The sequence below is a fragment of the Rutidosis leptorrhynchoides genome, chromosome 1, assembly GCF_046630445.1.
Source record: "Rutidosis leptorrhynchoides isolate AG116_Rl617_1_P2 chromosome 1, CSIRO_AGI_Rlap_v1, whole genome shotgun sequence".
In the NCBI taxonomy this organism is placed as follows: Eukaryota; Viridiplantae; Streptophyta; class Magnoliopsida; order Asterales; family Asteraceae; genus Rutidosis; species Rutidosis leptorrhynchoides.
Genome location: NC_092333.1, coordinates 607782986 through 607803394, shown reverse-complemented (window position 1 = coordinate 607803394; position 20409 = coordinate 607782986).

Here is a 20409-nt window from a genome sequence, read left to right as displayed (position 1 = left end):
AGAAGCAATCAGCTCGGTTCTTATCGCAGATCGCGGAAAGGTAATCCATTCCCTTTTACTAGTGAATTATTTATTTCGTATACAATTAATGCTGAGGTTTTCTCAGACGCAAATGCCGGTCTACTTTGTAAGCAAGACGCAGACAGCAAGCAAAGTAAACTATGCACCAATAGAAAAGCTAGTGTATGCGCTAGTCCACACGGCGCGGCGTTTGCGCCGATATTTTCAAGCACACCCAGTTGTGGTTCTAACTGATCAGCCAATCAAGCAGGTTGGTAAAAGCCTAATTTGCGGCAATGACCGGGAATACCGCATTGACTAACGCAATCATATTATGTTTCAGGTACTTTATAAACCCGAAATCTCTGGCCGAATGGCTAAATGGGCTGTTGAGTTAGGGGAGCATGAAATAAATTTTTCTTCGCGAAGCGCGGTTAAGGGTCAAATACTTGCGGATTACCTCGCAGAGTTACCTGCGGATGTTGAGGCATCAGCAGAACATCAAGATACGCAGGCACCAACTCTGTCACCATGGGAGTTATATACCGATGGTGCCTGCAGCGCAGCTGGCGCGGGTGCTGGTGTAATTTTAACTGGTCCGGAAGGCGAAGAGCATACATATGCGCTAAGGTTTAATTTCGCCGTTACAAACAACGAAGCAGAATATGAGGCTCTGTTAGCGGGTATGCGCATTGCGCATAATTTGAATGTTAAAATCCTGCACGCTTATGTGGATTCAAAGCTGGTATGTAGTCAAGTCAGCGGGGACTTTGAAGCGCATGACATTGCCATGCAGCAATATTTATCGCTTGTTCATAACCTCGCTGACCAATTCGAAGCTTTTCAAATCTCCCACGTGATGCGGGGGCAAAATAAGAAAGCGGATGCACTTAGCAAATTGGCTGCTTTGGCTTTTGATCATCTGGGGAAGAAAGTTCTCATAGAAGAACTGCATGCGAAATCCATTGTTATGATGCCTTTGGTAGCACCTGTTGAGGAATCCAGCTCAACATGGATGACACCTGTTATTGCTTTCCTGCGGGACGGCACATCACCTGCGGATTCCGTTGATGCGAAGAAGGTCCGCATCAAGGCACCACTGTATGCTCTTGAGGGTGATGTCGTATATCGAAAAAATTATTTAGGGCCGCACTTAAGATGTATTGGTTCGAAAGAGGCAGAGGAGGTTATACGCGAGGTGCATGAGGGTGCATGTGCTCTTCATTCGGGGCACAGGTCTATTGTGTCAAAAATTATGCGGCTAGGTTATTATTGGCCCACAATGTACGCAGATACTGCGCGAATAGTTAAGCAATGCGAATCCTATCAAATACATGCACCTATCAGCAGGGCACCTGCGCATCCAATGATACCAGTCTCCTCACCATGGCCATTCTGCAAATGGGCAATTGACATAGTCGGACCATTTCCAAAAGGCCGAGGTAATATTATCATTTATTTTATACCATATGCTATTTACATCAGTATCTTACGCATACTCTGCACACGCAGGAAACATCAAATTCTTGATTGTTGCAATCGATTATTTCACGAAGTGGGTTGAAGCGCGACCGCTGGCAACAATTTCGGGAAAAAGGGTGCGAAACTTTGTATGGGAAGACATTGTTTGTCGATTCGGCATACCAAACGAAATCGTTAGTGATAACGGTACACAGTTTGCGGGGGATCCTTTTCGTAGTTGGTGCGCAGAACTTAATATTAAGCAAACTTTTACTTCCGTTGCGCATCCGCAGGCGAATGGCCAGTGCGAAGTCACCAACCGGGATATAGTGGCCGGAATCAAAACTAGATTGGGCCATGGCAGAGTTGGGTGGATGAACTACCAAAAGTTTTGTGGGCACATAGAACAACGCCGAAAGCAAGCACTGGCAAAACTCCGTTCAGTTTGGTTTACGGGTCAGAAGCTGTTGTGCCCGCAGAGATTGGGGTACCAACGTTCCGCATACAGAATTTTAACGAACAAAATAACTCAGAAGCTTTGCGGGAAAATCTTAATCTGCTTGAAGAACGCAGACTCTCTGCGGCGGTAAACGAAGCCAATAACAAGCAGAAAATTGCAAAGTACTACAATCAGCGTGTGCGTTCGCGCTCTTATAAGTGCGGGGACTTAGTTTGGCGTCAGAATGACGCAAGTCATGCGGACGATACTGGGAAATTGGGCCCCCGCTGGGAAGGTCCGTATAGGGTAGCAAAAGCAAGCAACACCGGGGCATACCATCTCGAGACATTAGATGGAAAACCGGTGAAACGCACTTGGCACGCGACATTATTGAAAAAATGTTATATGTAGCTGGATGGACTTGATCACTCCAATTTATTTTAGCGCATTATTTTTTCTATGTATTTTCCGTCCGTTTGGATGTGTCGCGGTTGTAATCATGATTAATGCCAATTGAATATTTACTCGCGCACACTTTTATTGTTTATTTCTTTTTGTATGCGGTTCCTGCCTACTTAAGGGATGTCCTCTAGCCCCCGTGCGGCAGAAGCCTGTTTGGTTACAAGGCTAGACATTAACGGCAGGCGAAGGGAATTGTTTTTCCCCTAGCCAAGCGCCACGCAGACTAGATGGCTGCCAAGTCGACTTAAAAATAAAAGCATTGGTTTGCTTGTGCGTAATTACTCTCGCATTGGTTTGCGTGTGGAACTCTTAAGCATAAAAGCATTGGTTTGTTTTTAGTTGCGTTGCTTACCATACAGCTAAAGTGCACCCCTAGTACATGACAAAGCAATAACGCAGTAGCTTTTGAGTCTAAGTTGTTCAAGGTAAATTGCTAAAGTATTGGTTTATTTTACGCAGTACCTGCGTATACGCATAAGTTTTGGTTAACTATGCGCATGGGTATGCGGTTACTTCTTTGTTTTGATTCGCGATATATAAACAAATTAATAAGCCACGCATGCATAACACGATAATATATACATGAAGTTATTACAAATGGTAATTGTTTTAAACGCCTGCCCATCACGGGACTTATGGCTCAAAAATTGTATTTACAATTGCCTGCCTAAGCATATGACTTACGGCGCAAACTATTACAACAAACTAAAACTCCTCCTTGAGGAACCCATCAATCGACATATTTGGGTCCGCAGCAAACGCATTAATTAGGGGGATCGGGATGGCAGTGATGGCTTCTTCCGCTTCCATGAGCACCGCAGCCGTACCCTCCTTCAATTTTTTCTGCACGACGTCGGGGTACGGCGGTGTGAGCCCGCAGGCTTGGATCACCTCTAGCACTGCCTTGTTGATTTCGTGGTCTTTAACCGCGTCAACATAGGCGTTGAACTTGTCGGACACAGGCCCGGAATCCATTACCTTATGCGCAATGGTAGGAAGAGCGGTGCGGAGTTTTGTCAAGTCCGCCTCCGCTAGCTCGCGACCTGTAACTGCGTCATCCTTTTCCCTCGTCACCCTTTCCAGCTCCATCTGCAGGCGCTCCGCCTCCCCCTTGGACTGGTCAACCGCCCCAACCAGCTCGCGATTTTTCTTTCTCTCTTCAATCAGTGCAGTTTTGGTTTCCGCCGCAGTTAACTCTACCGCCTTGCGCGCTTCTTCCGCGGCGTCCCTGTCTTTCTTCACCTGATCAACCCCCGCTTGCAGCAGCCCTAGTTCTGTTTCTTTCCACACGGCCACTTGGTACAAGTTAGTGGAACGGCGGGCTTGATCCGCAACCATGCCAAAAAAGACGAGTCCGTTTTGGACGAAGGCGTTGAGCGCCTGATTAAAAGGAAATGCGGCTAGTTGGTTGCGGAACTCAGCCGGGAAGATTTGTTGGAGGAAGGCGGATTGCTCTGCGGCGTTTTCCGCCGATGACTAGGTGAGCTGCGCCAGGTTCGCCAATCGGAAGCTACCGTGTGGCGGGGTTGGTGTAGACTCGGAGTCCAGGTGTATCGTCTTGTCCTTTGACTCGGCGGTAGCTTCGAGGTCCGGATTGACCCGCGGTGGGGTGTGATGAGTCTCTTCAGCATGCCCTGCGTATTCATAAATGGTTAAATAAATGCAAACTTAAATGTGCGGTATGCGCTAAAGCAGAACTCTTACCAGAAGATGGGGGAGGTAGATCCGCAGAGCGGGGTTCGATGGGAACGAAGTTGTCGTTCCGCTTGTCCTCCCTCTGTTTGGGAGTGAGTTTCTTCTTCTTCTGTTGGGATTGGGAGGCTTCGGCGGCCTTGCGCTTATTGCCGGAGGTGGCAGGTGCATTCTCGCCAGTCTTCTCCTGCTCTAACTGCTGGTTCACATTCTGATTGCGGAAGGCGATGCCCGCAATCTCCTCCGCAGTCAGTACTTTCTTCATCTTCATCTCTGCAAACATGCGCGCATGCGTTAGAACACATAAATAGCAAACTGTTGTTAGTACGTGATTATACTATTCCTACCCTTTCCATCCGGTCCGACTATGGCTGGACGCACATCCTCCCATGGCCAGTGTGCGGATATCTTCCCTAGCCGCAACATCACATTCCCGTATGACCGGTGCACCAGCTGTGCGTTAGCGCACTCCGCTAACAGCTTTGTTTCCTCGTCATCAAGGACCGGGGTTTTGTTCACATCCTTTTCCACCTTCTCGCACCATATAAGCGTTTGCGGAAAAGTGGTACCAACTACAGTTTGGTCAATGAAAAAGAAAGTTTCTTTCCAGTTACCCGCATTCGACTTTGGAGTTTTGGTGAAATTTTGTCGGGCAAAGAAGGTGAACCAGGATTTGTGGTGATTGGCTAAGCGGTATAGATGACAGAAAACTTTAACCAACGGTACCCTATCGAGTGCGGCGCACCACATTTCAAACAGAACTATTTTGCCTATGGCATAAGGGTGTAGTTGCCCTAATCCCACTCTGAAGTGATCTAATACGCCTAGGAAGAAGTCGAATGGGGGAACCCTAAAGTTACCATGCTTGAATGCATGTTCGTAGATGGCCACCTTCTTCTCCGGTGGCTCGTGAGCACGCTGATTGGGCAAGGGTGGCACCGGATTGTACTTTGCTAACGGCGGGTATTGTTTAACTAAGTGATCAATGTGTTTCTGCTCTATAATAGATCTGACACTATCTACATAGGTTTCGTTAGCCTTAGTCATTTTCTATAGAGTGGTTGGAGAATTACTAACCTTTAGACGGTGGCCGGAGTATTTAGGATTTGATCGGAATTGAATGAAGCAGCGTATTGGGGAAGCTTGGAGCAGAAAAATGGAAATGTGTGTGAATTGGGGCTATTTATAGTGACGATTTGGAGCCATGGGTTGGAATGGGTTTATCGTGGCTGTACACGTGTTCAGCGATCAACGGGTAGCATTTTGAGTGCGCGTGTGGATGTCAGTTGGGTATGGTTACCTATGAGCGCGTGGCTGACACGCGCCTGCCAACTGCCACTTTACGTCTGGTCAGCCGAATGGTATTCTGCGACAGTGACGGGCATTAAATGACCTCGAAACGCACGCGGAACATTGAATGCTAGCTGTTTTCTTGTTTTTTTCCGCTTAATAGTTTGATGTCATATGTCTTGCGTCATATAACATCAAACTGGGGGGACATAATGATACCGCAACCCGCATGCGCACCTCATATGTATGCGGGCGCTTACTAGTGTGCGTATGCGTGTGCTTGTGTGCGTTATGCGGTATGCGGATTCGTATCTGATGCCTTTGTTCTCGGTACAGCGATTACTTGGCTAACAAGTAAATATCTTTTCCATAATCACATCCGTGATTCGGGGGAGTTTGTTATGGAAAGGATTGCCAATATCTCGGATGGTTCTAGAATTAGGGTTTGCCTATATATACAAACCCTAACTATCATTCTAAGCATCATCACATTACGTAACTACCATCTGCCACACGTCTTACGTAATTAAGCATCATTCTCCGTCTCTTCAAGGTTAACAGGTTAGTTCTTCATTAAGCTAGCACCTACAACCTTATTTGGGGCCTTCTGATCAGCGACCGCTATCGAAGGTGGACTTAATCACTTGGCCACCCCGCCGACATCGTCATGTCAGCCAGGGTTATTCACGGTAGCCGGACCGGAGAGCCTTGTTCTAAGATCCTTAAACCCCACCAACGTATTGAGCAGGCATGTTAAACCCTATGGTGAAAACATGCATGATCAATCTTGATGACCATACACTTTACTTTTCTCTACATGCTTATTGAATGGTGTTATTCTCGTATCCTCCTTACGTATATATCACAAAATTCTGAACTAACATGCAATGTGGATATTATTTAAACAAGAGCCAAGTAATTTCTATTATCCTCTTTGATAATCATATATTTTTCTGGTTGATTTTGTCAACTCAATAAAGGGTGAACAAGAATTTAGCTAATATATCATGAAGAGTACAATCCTTTTAAAACACATTGTAGTTTCATTAGCAGTTGTCTACTTATTGGAGTCTGTTTCTTGGGTGAGGGATAATCCACAAAAGCGAGCAATATGAGAACTAAATCATCAATCAATGTGACTTTCTTCACATGCAGGTACATATATTATTATATTATTACATACTAATCAATCATAATACCATAAGTTTCTCACAATTGTCCATTCTCATTGATTTTGTTGTTTTTAGATGTTCGAGAATATCCTTCAAATCACAAATGTGGTTCAACTTTCACATGTGCAAGGATACCTGGCGTGGCATCAACTTTCAGGTTATACGGAAAAGAGGATGCTAAAAATTATGTTCTAGTTTTCGCTCTGCATTAGTCGTTTTTTCTTATTCTTAGTTTAGTCTTAATCCGGTTTAAAAGAGACAAGGCCCGAGAAGATATGAAGATTTTTAATTTTCTTGACCGACATGCGTGAATCCTCTTGGCGAGTTTTGTACACCAAAATGTTCTTTAGGTAATTATTATTATTATTTTTTTTTTTTAAAAAGCAGCTAAATATTTTTATAGTTGTTTAATACTTGATATCAAAATTATTACTGGTAGTGGCTTGATTTGTACTATCTACTTGGTTATGATCAAGGGTCCATAAGCATATAATCTTTTATAGGTGAAATAGCATAGGCAAGAAAATGTAATGTTACTCACATTTAATTGCTTAGATCTAGCTTTCTTTGATAAAGTACGTATACATGTACATACTTTCCTAGTGTCTTTCTTCACAACATCTGATGGGAAAAAGATCAACACCACTCAATCCCACAATTTTAGATACCTGCAACAAAGAAAAACGAAGTACTTAGAGTAGTTAACCACGACAAAAAAAATACAGGCGTGAAGTTGTGATAGGTGTGTTAAGTAACTTAACTGATGAGATGTAACTCAAGCAAGAGCGAGCGAAATGATGATGAAAAAAACTTTATAGCTTCAATAGCAGAAACAAGTAGTCTATTTAAAAACTTTATTCCCTCCAGCAAATTTTGTAAAATGTTCATAGCACATCATTACCACATAAAAGTCCAGATTCTGTCACATCAAGTACTGTAAGGATCTCCAAATGGGAGTAATCATCAAGTATAACACTTAAGAACGGAAATGAAATACTTGCATTATATCCACAGCAAAACAAGCACAGTCGTGATAGGTGTTTTACTCGAATTGAGTGAATGGGTGATGAAGAAAAAGTTTACCACTTTATTAGCAGAAACAAGAGGCTGCTGCACACAGTCTATTTAAACATCATGAAATGGGGGAAAAGGGACTACATACATACATGATCATATAATATAAAATGTAAAGATACCAATAAACCTGTCTAACATCCCAGTTAAGTTCACAGAATAATATTCAATCAGAACAGTAAACAAGTAGTCAAGTAGTAATGCAAACAAACTAATTACGTAGAGTACATTAATAGCAAAAAAGCGCAGTCGTGGGAACTATTTATGTATAGCTTTTTAAGGTGAGCAATAGTGACTTGCAATACAGCAAGAGTGCACGACAAATGAACTCAAAATCTAATCAAGCGAATCTTTAATAGAAGGCACAATGAGAAATTAGACTGACCCTACTAAACTTCGCTAACAAGTACTCTTCACTAAATATACATGATGCATATATAACAATCAGATATGAGATATAACACAAGCAATGCAGACAGACAGAATTTAAAATAACAAAAAAGTTTGCCTCTTTATTAGCAGAAGAAAGCAGCTGCACGGTGTCTATTTAAAGATCGTGAAATGAGAAAAAAATGGACCACATACATGACCATCTATCTATCTATAACCTATAATAATTCTTATAGACATGCCACGTGTTTATCTCTAACCTATTCCCTACCCCCTATTCCACTGAATGCTCACAGCATGACATCTGTCAACATTTTATTGGCCACACTGTTAAATAATTAAAAAAAAATATTGTTCAAACGTTACTTGCTTCTTCCCCATTCATTCTTTGCTTCCAGATTTTCGATCCGTAAAAATCAATTAGGGTTTTCATATAATAACCACTAAATCGTCGACCCAAATTACACCATCTGCCACCAAACAATCACCGATTTACTTACTGGATGCTGAATTAGGTTTTCTCGCACACGACCTCAATCAAATACTTATTTGAATCCGTCCAAAATCGAAAATCAAATGACTAACGAGTTGAAGATCTGTGTAATATGTGTGGTCCTAATCATTTACTTATCGCAATAATCCATGATCGTTCGTGCAGTCGATTTCCACATCCATTCCATGTCCCTATATCCATCTTAATTACAGAATAATCGTTCATCGTCTCCCGATTTCAATTTCAGTTTAACCCTTTTTACGGGTTTCAACCGCCGCACACAATTCTGTTGCATCATCTTTCATCGTGTCTTGATTTCTTCTAAACTTTAACCGCCATTCAAAACCCAACTGTAAGATTTGGAACATAACCCTCTGACGTTTGATTAGGGTTTAGCGAACCCGCTAATCAACTACTCGGAGTGAAAACTGTATTGCAAAATTTATGTTTCGAGGTATTATTTTGAACTATGTACTGAGATTATTAGGCCTTTAATTTCTCAAATGTTGATCGAATTCATTTTTTCTTTCTTCTTTGTTTTCTATTTTTGAGGTAAACAAGATACGATAATTCAAATGTCGTGTCATTTAGGTGACTGGATCAGTCTACACACTCGATCCAAGTGTGTGATAAAAAATTTGTTTACTTATTTATTGTTATATAAGGATATAAAGATATAATTCAAGAACTTCGCTGGTATGATACTGTAATCCTTTTGGGCTTGATAATTTTAATTATTTTATGTGTTTTGTATGAAGTGCTCAACAAGGTGTTTGACAAAATACCTTAGTGAGTATTTAAGTTTATGTGAGTGTCGTATTTAATTGTTCTGATGATAAATGTATTGATATAGGCTCATTAGTAAAGAAATTATACATATTTCTTTTTATAATTTCTTTTCTAAATATATGATTTCTGCTACTTGCAGACGATACAAAAAGGGTTTATCATAATACAGTAATAGATATGGAATTGAAGATGTAATTTGTTCATCAACTGAAGCTATCATGATACCAGGTATATAAAACGGAACTACATATTCAAAGTGGAATGATTTCAAAAGCTCCTTAGCTTACTGAATGCTTCATGTATACATTTTTTTTACATCAAGCCATTTTCTAATCTTTTTAAACGGGATTAAAGTCTTCACTTACGTAAGAGGGCATGGAATGCGGACGTTAAGGACATCTTGCAGCGCTCTTCAAGGATATAAAAAGCTTTATACCAGATTTTCTAAAAGATGCAGATTGAAAAGGTATATCTTCTATATGTGAATTTGACTACATCTTTGTTTGTCAAGTTGATGACAATATACCTGCTTTCGTGAAGCTTATAGAAACATAAATACCATATTCCTAACTGTTAATTAAAAGTCGTAAGTCTCTATGTTATGGGAATTAATGTAACTTAAACATTTCCTATGTATGTTTCCCAGTTATATACAAAAGTCGTAAGTCTCTGTTGTTCATGCTTGGTGTTTGAGTCAAGAATTGTTCTATATGTGTTACTGTTATGTTATTATTTTGATTGTTAGTTGTCATAATTTCAACAAGGTTATAAATCTGATACAATCGCCATGAGTTTGTTCAATATTATGTGAAACAAGTAAGTTTGAAGATTTTTTTAGTTTTATATATGCTTATGTCTTGGGCTTATTGGAAACTTTTGATTAAGTTGAGATACGTAACTTTTGTTTTGTAGAGATGAATAAATTGATAGTTGAGGTTTATGGAGTTAAGAGTTTTGAGATGCAAAAGTAATGGTGTTGGATCAAGAAAAGGAATACAACTCCGAAAGTTGAATCCCGAGTGTTATGTGTTATCGGACTATATGAAAGAAAGACTGTTCAAACGTGAAACTATTGCAACCAATTGCACCCTGAGGTATGATTTCCGTCCAGATTTATATTTGAGAATTTAAACATGTTTTAAATGTAGTTATAGTTGTAGTTGCTAGACGATAAATGGAATACAACTCGGTTATATATTTAACACAAATATGTAATACAGAGGGTTCTACACATGGATGATGAAATACAAATTGGAATTTTCATTGCCATATAAGCTGCTGTCTTTCTGAGTCTGAATGAGATTTTTAAATTTGAAAGATAGGACATGGGACGATTATTGAAGCAATGCCATTTTTGGCTTTGGTGGACCAAAAAAAGTAAGCTACCACAAACTCTATCTCCTCCCCATTTTTTTAAAGTAAAAATAAGTCATTTCTATGATTTATATGTATCAAAACTATTGTGATTGCCTCAAATTACAAATATGTGTTACCATTATGCATTTCTTTCAAGTTGTTTAAATTTGATGCAATTGGATGGGCCAATTCCTGATGCAATGGTCTGTTGTGTTCAAATTTTGATTGTAATGAGTATATTTTTATGAATCCATGCTTCATTTTGGTTCAATTTGGTTTACTGTTTATATGATTCGTTTTCTGATTTATATCAAATATATAAATGTTGATATATTTATAATTTTGGATATATTTTGAATTCATGTATTTGATTAGGGTTTGACACTTATATCCACATTGTGACACTTTTATTCATTTGTGTTAAGTCCAGTTGACAAAATATATGGGTCAACACTATACTAAGATATTAGTTTTCATCTTTGAATTAGGAGTGGTTGTATAACCATCGGTAGGGTAGAGCTCTGAAAATAATCAAGCATAGAGGAGCTTCAAAATCTCACACACAAGGTTTGTTTCATTTTTATGTATCTCTCAGCTACGCAATTCTATATGTGTATGAATACATATGTTAACCATTTTGGACAATGATATATCATAGACTCTCAGGTAAGCATTATTAGTAATTAAGCTATGGTGGTTCTATTTTTGCTTTTGTATATGTGAATTGTGAATGATTGAGTAATTGGTGTAACATTGTTTTTGAAAATATTTGTTGCAGATCAAGGGGTGGATGTGTAAATTATTGGTTTTGAAATATGAATCGGTGTAAAATATGTTTGACTTTAAAAGTCAACTAGCAAGATCAAACTTGGTGAGCTTTGTTGGTCAAAAGTGGATAATGGATTATGCTGGTGAAAAGTGGATTATGGATTATAGTTAAACAAAGGACTATCTTAGGATTGTTCCTGGGAAAATTTAATATTTTGGTTTGTGTTGTATTAGAATTTATAATAATCGAGTTGTAGTTTACATGAGGCTGACTTCTGGGTTATGTTTCAAAAGAAGATGGATTGATGAGATTATCAAATAAAAGTAATTTAAAATGATTGTTGTGGTAATGAGTCAGGTTTGAATGAATAATCAGTCTTAATACTAACGTTTTTAAATGCTACGAAGTATTTTTTTTTAAGCTGTCGTGCAACGCACGAGCTTATAAATCTATGTTGCAAATATAACAAAAGACGTTCAATGGCATATTTAATGTATAACACATACAATATGTACCAACATTAACGTATTAATATAGTAATTTTTTAAGCCAACGTGCAACGCACGGGCTATTAAAGCTAGTATATAATATAGTAAAGATGCCTATAAACCGGTCCAATATCCCAGTTAAGTTCATGACTGAATGGCGTTACACATCAAGAAAAGAAAGTTTGTGAAAAATCATGCAAATAATCAAATTAGTAAAAGAGAACATGTTAAGAAATATTTGACGAATGTGAATCAACCTACGTCCTATCAGTTGTTTGTCTTACATTTAATGGATTTAGAAATAAGATGACAAATGGGTGGTTTTCACTTCTTGCTTCTTTCATATCAAAGTATCAAAGAGTGTATATGGAAAAAAAAGTGTTTGAAAGATCATACAAGACAAACCTGAGAGCCCGTCATGTGCCCAACTTGAGGGCCAACAATCACTGGAAAATCAAACCGTCCTAAATGATATAATAGAAGTTAAGAAAAACGAGAATAAAAGTCATTATAAAATACACAAAGAACCCTAGAGCACAACAGGCAACATGTGAAGCAATAGAAAGAAATATGAGAGTAATCTCTGACAGAATAAAAAGAGATATGGAAGCTAATAAAATGCTAAAAGTAAATACGAACAAACCTTGGGAGAGGGAAGCGATATTTCTTAAGTAAATATCATGAAAGTAATTCTTTCTTTCAATAGAGTTTCCATTTTCCAGAACCTATCTACCCTGAGATAATAATACCGACCCCATTTAGTGAAGCTTATTATATTAAAAAATGTTAAATATATACATAACTCACCCAACAATTACAAGCATCACCTTGTGAAGGATATAAAGATAAGAAGAAGAAAAAAAAAAAAAAAATTTGCATCGCCCTCTTGAATCTACAGTTATAGTGTACCCATGGTTGGAGGTGACGGGTTAAATTTATCCTTATTATTGACAGAAAATCAAACAAAGTGCTTCACAAAATCGACAGAAATGGGAGCAATCATCAAGTTATTCGCCTATGAACGGAAATGAAGAACATACATGCTTACTAAAGAATCCGAACTTCTATACAGAGCAGAATAAGAGAAAATGGCAAGCTAACTATATGTTAAATAACCATAGTAAACAGAATACTTATATTATATCCAAATCAGCAATCGTGATAGGTGAAGAAAAAGTTTACCACTCTATTTGAACATCATGAAATAAGGGAAAATAGACCACATACATGATACATGATCATATATATAAATGAAAAGATGCCACCAATAAACCTGTCTAACATCCCAGTTAAGTTCACATTAAAAAGAAACGTACAACCTTCCTGAAAAAGTACTTATCAATAAACTCAACCACTTAACCAATTCAATCTTCACACATACCAATCCCAATGAAGATATTTTTTTTTTTTTTTGAAAGGCAAATTCACAACACTCATTAACACGAATATTTACAATCACGTATATGTCCCAGGTGGGACTTGAACCCTCAACCTCTTGGTTAGAGGGCAACCACGATACCGCTGGACCAAAGCCATTCAAGCAAAATATACACAGACTTTCAACTTGTTTCTTTTCTTTTTCAGACCACTAAATACCAAATTATGTAAAACAGCACAGAATAAGCCTTTCTCGTGTTTCTAGTTTACTTCAATATACATTGTTTAGTTATTAAATGACCTTACATCTAACTATTTGTATATGATGCATTCAAATTACTTTTTTTACATACCAGTACAACAATATACCAATATTTTATATTCACGTCAAGTACAAACTCAACATCTATCTATATGTCTCCATCCATATCACTTGCTGCAGACAATGTAGTAAGCATTTCATTCAAACATGTACCTACTTTGACTAAAGTCAGAATCAAACATTCAAGAAAGTACAAATCAAACATTCAATAACGTCATAATCAAATATTCACGAAAGTACAAATCATACATTCAATAACGTCATAGTCGAATATTCACGAAAGTCAGACTCAAACATTCAAGATCATCGAAATCAAACATTCAAGAAATTCGGATTTTAAAACATTCAAGCAAGAGAGATCAAACATTCAAGAAAGCCATAATAAAATGCTGCAAAAATAAAAATATATAATAAACAAATATTAGTACCAGCAGAAGTGGAACCTAATAGCTGGACTCAATGGTGGAAAGCAGTGGACTTAAAGAAGAGCGTCTTGCGGGAAATATTTGCCCTAATGGTGGAAAACAGAGACTTAAAGGAGAACGTTGCAGGGGAAATGTTTGTCCTAATATTATGATGGAAAGCAGTGGCTTAAATAAAGGACTGAATGGTGGTTTAGAACAATTTTGATGGCTATGTCAGGAGTAGAACCACCTGATATCGTGGACTATGGTGGCAGGGGATAAGTGACCTACAGAGACCATCACCAGTTTTGATCGGATGTTTTTGGGGTGTTTTTATAATAGTTTTCACAGCGTCATCTAACAATTCTTTCTTTCAATAGGGTTTCTCACTTTCCAGAACCTATCTACCATGAGAAAATAATACTGACCCAGTCACGGAAATTTACTAAAGCAACTAATGTTAAAACAATAACTCGAACAACAATGAACAGAAATATAATATAGAACAGGTATCACCTGGTGAAGAATACATAGATATGCAACAAGACCTTTTTGTTGAATTTATCTCCCTAAATAAACAAACAATCAAACAAAGTGCTTCAGAATTTCAATAGAAATGTTCGGCCATTGAAATTAAGGCCCCGTTTGGCTCACGGAATCCAATGGGATTCCAGGGAAATGAAATTGAATTTAGACACGCGTCGTGTCTAATTCAATTCCAATTCCGCCGAATTGGATTATGTGAGTCAAACGGGTATAAGGATGTTTCCAAACATTCTGGATGCACCCCTCCTTGCTCGCAGCTGGAACAGGGATAAGTAAAGCAACTTGGAAAAGACATTATAGCCTCATAAGAAATTAAGGATATTTCCAGATGTTAAAAAGTATATCGTAATTATAGCCACTAGTGTAGCGTGGTAGTGAACTAAGCCTCATAAATAATGCTACATGTGTCTCACAACTAATATCATAGCAAAAGCCTGTCCAGGTCACATCATATTAAAACTTCCTAAAACGGTTTCATAAAGAGAAAAAAATGTACGAAAGATCAGCTAAGACAAACCTGAGAGCCATCATTGGCCCAAATACAGAGGCAAAGGTGAATCACACCACTCAAGGATACCCCAAACGAGATCTTTCAAGTTCGGAGAAACGAGAATAAAAGTCAATGCCAAATTCCGCAAAGAACCCTAAAGCAGGGAAGAAAAACAAATATTGAAGCCTATAAAAAGCTAGCAGTAGGTACGAACAAACCTTGGGATAGGGGAAGCACAATTTCTTAACCATGAAGCATAACTTCAAACATTCTGGATGACATGTAGCCAGAGGCGAGTCTAAAAAATCCAAGAATTCCATTTTATTTCAAGTTCATCAATCAGATATCAAGACAAACCGGGCACTAAGATGAGACGTGAAAACAACCGTCCCATTTCGACCTCGATATGCGGAATCATCTTGCACCATATGTATGCACCCTCCTTGCCCGCAGCCTGAATGGGGATAAATAAAGCAACTTGGACAATACATCGTTAGTCATAAGAAGTTAAGCATAAATAAAGCAACTTGGCATATCGCAATTATAGGCACTAGTGTAGCAATGAACTAAGCCTCATAGGTCACATCATTTTAAAATTCCCATTACGCATCAGAGGGTGTGCAAGAGAAAAAAAAAAAGTGCACGAAAGATCATGGAAGCCAAACCCCCAAATGGTAAATCATACGGCTCAAGGATACCTCTAATGGTATTTTTTAAAGTTCGGGGAACTGGGAATATAAATCTATGTCAAACAAACCATACAAGGCAACACGTGAAGAAACAGACAGAAATCAAAACAAATCTTTGGATAGGGAAGGGCATCATAGATAAGCACCCGTAGTAGGAAGTGACTGCTTGAAATACTCCTCGTAGATAGACAAACAATCAAACAAAAGCCATCAGGAAAACGATAAAAAAATGTTCTGCCATTCAATAATCCAAACAATGTGGATGCGAAAAACCATCATTGATCATAAACAATTAAATATATTGCAATTATATCCACCAGTGTAGTAGTGTACTAAGCCTCTTACAAAATGCTAAACGTGTCTCAAAAATTGATGTGATCCTCTTAAGCAAACTTCCAAATTGTCCATAGCACATCATTGCGAGATAGAAGTTCAGATTCTATCTGCGATAAAAAAAAAATCAAGAAATGTAAGGATGTTCGAGTGGGAGTAAATATCAAGTAGAGCAACATGAAAAGAAACGAGTAACATACATACTAAGAAACCAAACTTCCATACAAAGCAGCATAATAGAATATGGCAAGCTAACGTGAAGTCGTGATGACAACTAAGGAAATTGTCTGCGGGAAACTTCAAAAATGTATATAGCACATCATTGCCCCATTAAAGTTGATGCTTTCAGTCAGTGACAAAAACAAGAACTCAAAATCGGATTAATCTTCAAGTAAAACACCTCTAAATCTCAAAAAGGGAAATGAACAAACAGAAATGCATACTACAGAAAGCAAACTTTCATTCAAGGCAGCTTAATGGCAACCAAAATATCCATTTTGTAGTTTATATCCAAAGCAAAAAGTGCAGTCGTGAGAACTTTAAGGGTGTAGTTATAAGGTGAGTAATAGTGAATTGCAATGCAATAAGACAAATGAACTCAAAATCTAATCATGTGAATCTTTAATAGAACAATGAGAAATCAGACTGACCTAATAAATTTTGAGAAAGTCAGACAACACATTTCTGAACAAAAATATGTAAACTGACATCTAAACCCTCAAGGTGAGTGTATTACTAACTACAGCACAAGGCATATCAAAGCTATCAAAATTTAACAGATAGCCAAACCAACATCGAATATATCAAAGCTGTCAATATTTAACAGATAGGCAAAGCAGTGTTAAAATCGAAACCACAGGAAACTTTTTACAAGCCAAGAAAATATCAAAACCCACAATTTAAAACAAATTTAGGTGAAAGCTAATCGAAACCGTCAATCATAAACAAAAATTAACAAACCAACATTGAAACCTACAAGGAACTTTTTTAAAAATCTGTCAATCTAAAGATTTGTGCAACAAAGGATCCAACCAACAAAAAAAAGTTTTTTAACAAACCATGGGATGAACCCACATCAAAACGATAAACTAACAAACTTCAAGCCAAGAAAACATCAACCAATACGGCAACAGTCAAACTTAAACAAATTTTGGCTAAACAACAGACTAAAACACAAAGAGTGACCAACAAATTATATTTACGTAGATGAACAAAATAAAGACGATCAGCATAGCCAAAAAAACACCCATATAAATGGACTCAAAATCGATTGAAACACCCACATGAATGTTTGAATCAAAAAAACACCCACATAATTAATATTCGCCCAATAGAAATTAGGGCTCAAAATTGGGGCAGAACACACAGGTTACAAAAGCCACAAAATTTAATCCATATTTACTTAAGGGTTGGATGTTTTGCCAAAAGTAATCTTTAAAGAAAACAGATTTGATTCAAATATGTACCTACTTTGACTAAAGTCATAATCAAATATTCAAGACAGACAGACTCAAACATTCAAGAACGTCATAATCAAATATTCAAGAAAGTCAGAGTCAAACATTCAAGAAAGTCAATCAAACATTCAGGAAGATCGAAATCAAACATTCAAGAAATTCGGATATAATACATTCAAGCAAGACAGATCAAACATTCAAGAAAGCCATAATAAAATTTGTAGCAAAAATAAAGATATATAATAAACATATAAATATATATTGGAAATTAGTACCAGCAGTAGCGGAACCTAATAGCTGGACTCAATGGTGGAAAGCAGTGACTTGAAGAAGAGCGTCTCCAAGGATATATTTTCCCTAATATTATGGTGGAAGGCAGTGGCTTGAAGGAGACCGATGCAGGGGAAATGTTTGCCCTAACGGCTTAAAGGACTCGATCGATGGTGATTTAGCACAATATTTTTTTTTTTTTTGAAAGGCAAGCTCGCATCAGTCCGGACCGAAGCCTAGTCATCATTTGCACACACACGCGCTTTGGGGCAGGAAACCCGAACCACACTCTGAGGATCCGACCCTTTAACCATCCCGAGGGGCAGGCGGGAGCACAATATTGATGATGGCTATGGAGGAGTAGAACCTGCGTGGACTGTGGTGGAGACTAGTGGCTTTATCGGAGACCATCGCCAGTTTTGGATCGAGGGTTTTGGGTGTGGCGGTTTATACAATTTGTGTTAAAGGTAGGTTTTGGTTTTGGGGATGTTTTTATAGTTTTCACAGCGTCTTCTTAGACCACTCCCTACAGCTAGTTATCCGTTAGTTACCCGCTCATTACCCGTCATTATCCGTAACTAACCATAGGCACGAGCTAGTTACCCGCTTTAGTTATCCGCTTTCACCATGGATTTAATGGAAGTATGAGGTTTAGTTATAGATTTGTGGGTCCCAATGGCTTTTTATTGTTTGGACTTAATGCTTTATTGCCTGTACGTTGTATATTAAGATGGTTATTGTTTTAGCTATGATAGGGAGTGTTTAGTTATGGTTTAGTTATAGAATATTGGTGTTGATGTGGCGATGATGTGAAAGGTTAAAAGGATGAATAGTTTAGTTACGATAGGGAGTAGCCTTACCGTGTATTAAATTATTACCGTTAAAATGTTTGCCCTAATTTTTATATTGTTTATCTCCTTGGCAATTACGCAAATATAATATTGTCGTTAAATAATTCAAATTTAATATTAATATATATATATATATATATATATATATATATATATATATATATATATATATATATATATAATCAAGAGAGAAGCACTTTTTTAGGGGAAAGTGGGGGGAAGTAATTTATTTTCGTTTTTTAAAAAAACTTTGTTCACCAACATTATAGATTAGATGAAAATATGAACATTTAAAAAAGACACTTTGTGATGAATGTCATTATTTTGGCGGGAAACGCTCGAAGAAAAAAATAAAAACATTCAATGCATTGAATGTTTTGCTGCTGAGTTTTTCTTAAAGGGTTAGAAATTAGGGGGTTATAAATTAGGGTTTAGCTATTAGGGTTTAGAAATTAGGGTTTTGGGTTTAGAAATTAGGGTTTAGATTGAATATTTTAACACGAACGATTTAGAGTTTAGGGTTTAGGATTTTGGGTTGAGGGTTTACGGAGTAAACCCGAAAATCCAAAACCCTAAACCCTAAACTCTAAATCGGGCTAAATTCGAAAAAAACACTTCACACAAGATGAAAACAAAACGATGCAAATAAACTCAGCAGCAAAACATTCAATGCATTGAATGTTTTTTATTTTTTTTCTTCGAGCGTTTTCCCGCCAAAATAATGACATTCATCACAAAGTGTCTTTTTTAAAGGTTCATATATTCATCTAATCTATAATGTTCGTGAACAAAGTTTTTTCAAAAAATGAAAAAACAAAAAAAAATAATTTGCTTCCCTCTTCCCCAAAAAAGTGCTTCCCTCTTGATTATGACCCTATATATATATATATATATATATATATATATATATATATATATATATATATATATATATATATATATATATATATGTATATAAGAAAGTGCTAATATTATGAGACAATCATCTTTCACAGATGATTTAGATTGTGGTTATACTAATTTGATTGAATATGAGAAAGTGCAATTTGTTGATTCAGGTGATGAGCCAAATGTTGGTAATTTCTATGTGTGACGACCCGAAAATTTTCGACCAAATTTAAACTTGATCTTTATATGAAATTCGACACGATAAGCAAAGTCTGTACTGTTGAGTCTCAAAACTTGTGAACTATTTTCATGGATTCATTTGACCTTTGACCATTCTCGACGATTCACGAACAACCATTTGTATATAGACATGTATATATAGATATGTATGCTTATATAATAATAAAAAAATGCATTAATAAAGTATTGTGCGATTCAGTTCTTAGAGTTAAGAACATAAGATAGTTTATGATATATAATAAAAACTTGTTATGTATTAATTATATATATATTATTTTAAAATATATAAAATTATATATTTTAAAAACTTTGAATATATTATTTAGAAATACTTGTGTTATTTTCTTAACAAAGTTAATAACAAATATTTATATATTAATAATGATAGGTTGATATATGTAATATATGCATATATAAAATTCCTATACATAATTATTTATACAAATATTTCAATAAATAATTTATAAACATAATATATATAAAATTATAACATTTCATTTTATGTAAATAATTTCGTTCTAATATTAATTTGTTATATTAATATTATTATTATTAATATTCTTATTAATTATTATTATTAACAATTATTATTAATAATTGTTATTATCATTATTATTGTTACTAATTTTATTATGATAAATTAATATTATTAATACTAACAAATATT